The sequence below is a fragment of the Oncorhynchus keta genome, unplaced genomic scaffold (assembly GCF_023373465.1).
Source record: "Oncorhynchus keta strain PuntledgeMale-10-30-2019 unplaced genomic scaffold, Oket_V2 Un_contig_1371_pilon_pilon, whole genome shotgun sequence".
NCBI lineage: Eukaryota > Metazoa > Chordata > Actinopteri > Salmoniformes > Salmonidae > Oncorhynchus > Oncorhynchus keta.
The window spans coordinates 42-6,790 of NW_026278328.1; the positions used below are offsets into that span (position 1 = coordinate 42).

The 6,749-nt window shown below is 43.9% G+C and overlaps 1 long non-coding RNA gene across 1 annotated transcript; it reads left to right on the forward strand.

Annotated features, from left to right (window-relative positions):
* The first annotated feature begins 603 nt into the window (after positions 1-603).
* LOC127918198 (uncharacterized) lies at positions 604-6,537 on the forward strand. Its single transcript, XR_008099427.1, has 3 exons — positions 604-744; positions 5,986-6,198; positions 6,407-6,537. It is a non-coding gene; the product is annotated as an uncharacterized LOC127918198 (long non-coding RNA).
* Positions 6,538-6,749: the final 212 nt, after the last annotated feature.

Below are 6,749 nucleotides of genomic sequence, written 5' to 3' on the forward strand. Positions count from 1 at the left end.
CAACCCCCTGGTCCACTAACATCAGGTACACACCAACCCCCTGGTCCACTAACATCAGGTACACACCAACCAACCCCTGGTCCACTAACATCAGGTACACACCAACCCCCTGGTCCACTAACATCAGGTACACACCAACGGTCCTAACATCAACATCACCCCCACACCAACCCCCTGGTCCACTAACATCAGGTACACACCAACCCCTGGTCCACTAACATCACCCCCACACCAACCCCCTGGTCCACTAACATCAGGTACACACCAACCCCCTGGTCCACTAACATCACCCCCACACCAACCCCCTGGTCCACTAACATCACCCCACACCAACCCCCTGGTCCACTAACATCACCCCCACACCAACCCCCTGGTCCACTAACATCACCCCCACACCAACCCCCTGGTCCACTAACATCACCCCCACACCAACCCCCTGGTCCACTAACATCAGGTACACACCAACCCCCTGGTCCACTAACATCACCCCCACACCAACCCCCTGGTCCACTAACATCACCCACACACCAACCCCCTGGTCCACTAACATCACCCCCACACCAACCCCCTGGTCCCTTGGACATGTTTTAGTTTCCGGCCCAGTACTAACTCACCTGACCTCTCTCCAGGGGTGCCAGGAAGGGTCAGAGGTCACTACCCAGCAGGCCGAGGGGCGAGGAGGTTGCTGGTGTCACAGCCTTGCTGGAGTCCACTCACGCCGCCCTGGAACAGCTGCATGACCAGGTGAGGGGGGGTTGTACTGACATACGGTCACCTCCCAAATTTTTGGCACCCTTGTTAAGGATGAGAAGAAATGTACCTGACGAGGATAGGTGTCTAAATGATAACAGTACTGAGTCTAATGCTTTGTCTCCCCTTGTAATGATAACAGTACTGAGTCTTAATGCTTTGTTTCCCCTTGTAATGATAACAGTACTGAGTCTAATGCTTTGTCTCCCCTTGTAATGATAACACTACTGAGTCTAATGCTTTGTCTCCCCTTGTAATGATAACAGTACTGAGTGTAATGCTTTGTCTCCCCTTGTAATGATAACAGTACTGAGTCTAAGGCTTTGTCTCCCCTTGTAATGATAACAGTACTGAGTCTAATGCTTTGTCTCCCCTTGTAATGATAACACTACTGAGTCTAATGCTTTGTCTCCCCTTGTAATGATAACAGTACTGAGTCTAATGCTTTGTCTCCCCTTGTAATGATAACAGTACTGAGTCTAAGGCTTTGTCTCCCCTTGTAATGATAACAGTACTGAGTCTAATGCTATGTCTCTCCTTGTAATGATAACACTACTGAGTCTAATGCTTTGTCTCCCCTTGTAATGATAACAGTACTGAGTCTTAATGCTTTGTCTCCCCTTGTAATGATAACAGTACTGAGTCTAATGCTTTGTCTCCCCTTGTAATGATAACAGTACTGAGTCTTAATGCTTTGTCTCCCCTTGTAATGATAACAGTACTGAGTCTAATGCTTTGTCTCCCTTGTAATGATAACAGTACTGAGCCTTTTCTAGAATGTTGTCTGAGATTCTAGAACACAGTGGAGGGATCTAGACTATTTACTCCATACAGAATCTCTCCAGATCCTTGTTATCCGTTGGCCATTGTAAATTGTTGATTTTTGTGGTCACGAACCATTTCTGGGTGGATTTGATGTGTGCTTGGGGTTATTGTACTTCTGGAAGATCCACTTGAAGTAAATGTTCAGCCTCCTAGCAGAGGAAACCAGGTTTTTGCTAAAAAATGTCCTTGTACTGGTAAAGTTGATGATGGCTTTGACGGTTCTTCAGTTCGCCTTTAACCTGAGATTTAAGTTTTGTTCAATTTCATCCATAATAATTTTTAGGAGTGCCAATCATTTAAAAAACTTTGAGATAAAAAGGGTTACTTGTTTCAACAAAATCTTCCACTGTATTAGTATGAAATGCTAGTCTTACCATTTTTTCTGAGCATGCAATGGAGCTCAGTATTTATATCTTATACATATTATAAATCATTTATTTTTCGCTTATTTTTTTATCGAGGGTGTCAATAATTATGGAGGTGGTATGATTGTTTTACCTACAGTGCCTTCAGACAGTGTTCATACCCCTCGACTTATTCCACATTTTACAGGCTGAATTCAAAATGGATGAAATAGATTTGAAAAAGAATACCCCATATTGACAATTGAAACATGTTTTTAGAAATGTTTTCAAATGGATTGAAAATGAAATACAGAAATCTGATTTACGTAAGTATTCACACCCCTGAGTCGATATGTGGTAGATTCACCTTTGGCAGCGACTACAGAAGCGAGTCAGTAAGAGCTCTGCACACCTGGATTGTACAATATTTGCACATAATTATTTTTAAAATTCTTCAAGCTCTGTGAAGTCATTGGTCATTGCTAGACAGACATTTTCAGGTTTTACCATAGCAACATTCAAATCTATCTTGGTAAGCGACTCCAGTGTATGTTGGGTCTTGTGTTTAAAGTTATTGTCTTGCTGAAAGGTGAATTCATCTCCCAGTGTCTGGTGGAAAGTTAAATATATAATATAATAATATATGCCATTTAGCAGACGCTTTTATCCAAAGCGACTTACAGTCATGTGTGCATACATTCTACGTATGGGTGGTCCCGGGAATCGAACCCACTACCCTGGCGTTACAAGCGCCATGCTCTACCAACTGAGCTACAGAAGGACAGAATTCATCTCCCAGTGTCTGGTGGAAAGCAGACTGAACCAGGTTATTGTCCTGCAGAAAGGTGAATTCATCTCCCAGTGTCTGGTGGAAAGCAGACTGAACCAGGTTATTGTCCTGCTGAAAGGTGAATACATCTCCCAGTGTCTGGTGGAAAGCAGACTGAACCAGGTTATTGTCCTGATGAAAGGTGAATTCATCTCCCAGTGTCTGTGGAAAGCAGACTGAACCAGGTTATTGTCTTGCTGAAAGGTGAATTCATCTCCCAGTGTCTGGTGGAAAGCAGACTGAACCAGGTTATTGTCCTGCTGAAAGGTGAATTCATCTCCTAGTGTCTGGTGGAAAGCTGAGTGAACCAGGTTATTGTCCTGCTGAAAGGTGAATTCATCTCCCAGTGTCTGGTGGAAAGCAGACTGAACCAGGTTATTGTCCTGCTGAAAGGTGAATTCATCTCCCAGTGTCTGGTGGAAAGCAGACTGAACCAGGTTATTGTCCTGCTGAAAGGTGAATTCATCTCCAGTGCCTGATGGAAAGCAGACTGAACCAGGTTATTGTCCTGCTGAAAGGTGAATTCATCTCCCAGTGTCTGGTGGAACGCAGACTGAACCAGGTTATTGTCCTGCTGAAAGGTGAATTCATCTCCCAGTGTCTGGTGGAAAGTAGACTGAACCAGGTTATTGTCTTGCTGAAAGGTGAATTCATCTCCCAGTGTCTGGTGGAAAGCAGACTGAACCAGGTTATTGTCCTGCTGAAAGGTGAATTCATCTCCCAGTGTCTGGTGGAAAGCAGACTGAACCAGGTTTTCCTCTAGGATTTGTCCAGTGCTTAGATCTGTTCCGTTTATTTTTATCCTAAAAAATCCCTAGTCCTTGCCGATGACAAGCATACCCATAACATGATGCAGCCACCACCATGCTTGATATGAAGAGTGGTACTCAGTGATGTGTTGGATTTGCCCCAAAACATAACGCTTTGTATTCAGCACATAAAGTTAATCTCTTAAGTTTTTTTTACTTCAGTGCAGGATGCATGTTTGGAATATTTTTATTACATTTACATTTAAGTCATTTAGCAGACGCTCTTATCCAGAGCGACTTACAAATTGGTGCATTCACCTTATGACATCCAGTGGAACAGCCACTTTACAATAGTGCATCTAAATCTATTAGGGGGGTGAGAAGGATTACTTATCCTATCCTAGGTATTCCTTAAAGAGGTGGGGTTTCAGGTGTCTTATTCTGTACAGGCTTCCTTCTTTTCACTCATTTGGGTTAGTATTGTGGAGTACAGTGGGGCAAAAAAGTATTTAGTCAGCCACAAATTGTGCGAGTTCTCCCACTTAAAAAGATGAGAGGCCTGTAATTTTCATCATAGGTACACTTCAACTATGACAGACAAAATGAGAAGAAAAAAAATCCAGAAAATCACATTGTAGGATTTTTTATGAATTTATTTACAAATTATACTGGAAAATAATTATTTGGTCACCTACAAACAAGCAAGATTTCTGGCTCTCTTTTTTTTAAGAGGCTCCTCTGTCCTCCACTCGTTACCTACACCATCCAAAGTGTATTAATAACTTCACCATGATCGAAGGGATGTCTGCTACTTTATTTTTACCCATCTACCAATCGGTGCCATCCTTTTCGAGGCATTGGAAAACCTCCCTGGTCTTTGTGGTTGAATCTGTGTTTGGAATTCACTGCTGGACTGAAGAACCTTACAATTATCTGTATGTGTGGGGTACAGAGATGAGAGAGTCATTCAAAAATGATGATGGGAATACAGATGTGCGTCTGTTGGTCACAGATACCTTAACAAAAAGGTAGGAACATGGATCAGAAAACCAGTCAGTATCTGGTGTGGATCAGAAAACCAGTCAGTATCTGGTGTGGATCAGAAAACCAGTCAGTATCTGGTGTGGATCAGAAAACCAGTCAGTATCTGGTGTGGATCAGAAAACCAGTCAGTATCTGGTGGGACCATTTGCCTTATGCATTATGACACATCTCCTTCACATAGTTGATCAGGCTGTTGCCTGTGGAATGTTGTCCCACTCCTCTTCATTGGCTGTGTGAAGTAGCTGGATATTTGGCGGGAACTGGAACACGCTGTCATACACGTGGATCCAGAGCGTCCCAAACATGATGAGTAATGCAGCCATGGAGAAACTGGGATGTTTTCAGCTTCCAGGAATTACAGATCCTTGCAACACAGGGTTGTGTATTATCACGCTGAAACGAGAGGGGATGGCGGCGGATGAATGACGCGAGATGAATGGGGCCCAAATCAAATGTTATTTGTCACATACACATGGTTAGCAGATGTTAATGCGAGTGTAGCGAAATGCTTGTGCTTCTAGTTCCGACAATGCAGTGATAACCAACAAGTAATCTAACTAACAATTCCAAAACTACTGTCTTATACACAGTGTAAGGGGATAAAGAATATATCAATGAGTGATGGTACAGAGCAGCATACAGTAGATGGTATCGAGGATCTCGTCACGTTTTCTCTGTGCATTCAAATTGTCGTCGATTTTAAAATGCGTTCATTGTCTGTAGCTTATGCCTGCCCATTCCATAACCCCACTGCAACCATGGTGCACTCTGTTCACAACGATGACATCAGCAAGCCACTCGCCCACACGGCGCTGTCTGCCATCTGCCCAGTTGAAACGGATTCTTCTGTGAAGAGCAGACTTCTCCAACGTGCCAGTGGCCGTCGAAGGTGAGCATTTGTTCACTGAAGTCTGTTCCGACGCTGAACTGCAGTCAGGTCACGACCCTGGTGAGGACGACGAGCACGCAGATTTCTGACCGTTTGTGCAGAAGTTGTTTTGGTTGTACAAACCCACAGTTTCATCAGCTGTCCGGGTGGCTGGTCTCAGACGAGCACGCAGATGAAGAAACCGAATGTGAAGGTCCTAGGATGGTGTGGTCTGCAGTTGTGAGGCCGGTTGGACGTAATGCCAAATTACAGGTTTTCCAGAACTACGGGCTTGAATACTTATTGACTCAAGACATTTCAGCTTTTAATTTTTTATTAATTTGTACAAATTTCAAAAAACAATTCCACTTTGACATTATGTTGTATTGTGTGTAGATCAGTGACACAACATCAATGTAATCCATTTTAAATTCAGGCTGTAACACAACAAAATGTGGACAAAGTCAAGGGGGTGAATACTTCCTGTACCTCTTGTTGCTCTATATCAGACCTCTTCTAAACTATAAATATAACTTGTAAAACACTTTTGAATAAAACAATAATTTTCTCTCCCAGTGTGTGTTCCTGCGTGGGGAGGAGGCCAGTCCTAACCGGTTCTCCGTGTGCTCGTTACGCGTAGCTGTGTCTGATCTGACCCAGATGATGAGTGTGTTCAGCCGTGTGTACGACACGGACTTCAGATCCTACTGCAGCAGAGACCCTCCCAGCCTCAGATCACACACACACATCTTCAGCACTGTCCATAGGCTGCTCACCGCCTGCAACACGGTACACACACATCTTCAGCACTGTCCATAGGCTGCTCACCGCCTGCAACACGGTACACACACATCGTCTCTGTGTTCCTCTGAGGGCTGACTGTGTTTTCATAGCATCTCTCTCTTTGTGTGTTAATTATTATAGAAAGCATCCCTCTGTTTGAGCTAGTTGCATTCCATGCTAAGTAATTAAAATACTACAAAATGTCTGTCTCTAGGAGCTAGAGATCCTGCAGCAGGTATCAGAGGTGTCTGTATGTCTGTCTGACACGGTGAATGAGGTACACTCGGACCCTTGCTACTGGAGTCACGGACACAAACGCACCCTCTGTGAGTATATACACACACAGACCCTCGCCTTCACAAACAAACCCTCTGAGTATATACACACACAGACCCTCATCTTCACAAACACACCCTCTGAGTAAATACACACAGACCCTCATCTTCACAAACACACCCTCTGAGTATATACACACAGACCCTCATCTTCACAAACACACCCTCTGTGACCTAAACTGGGATATGCTTAACACCCCCGGCAGTCCTACAATCTAAGCT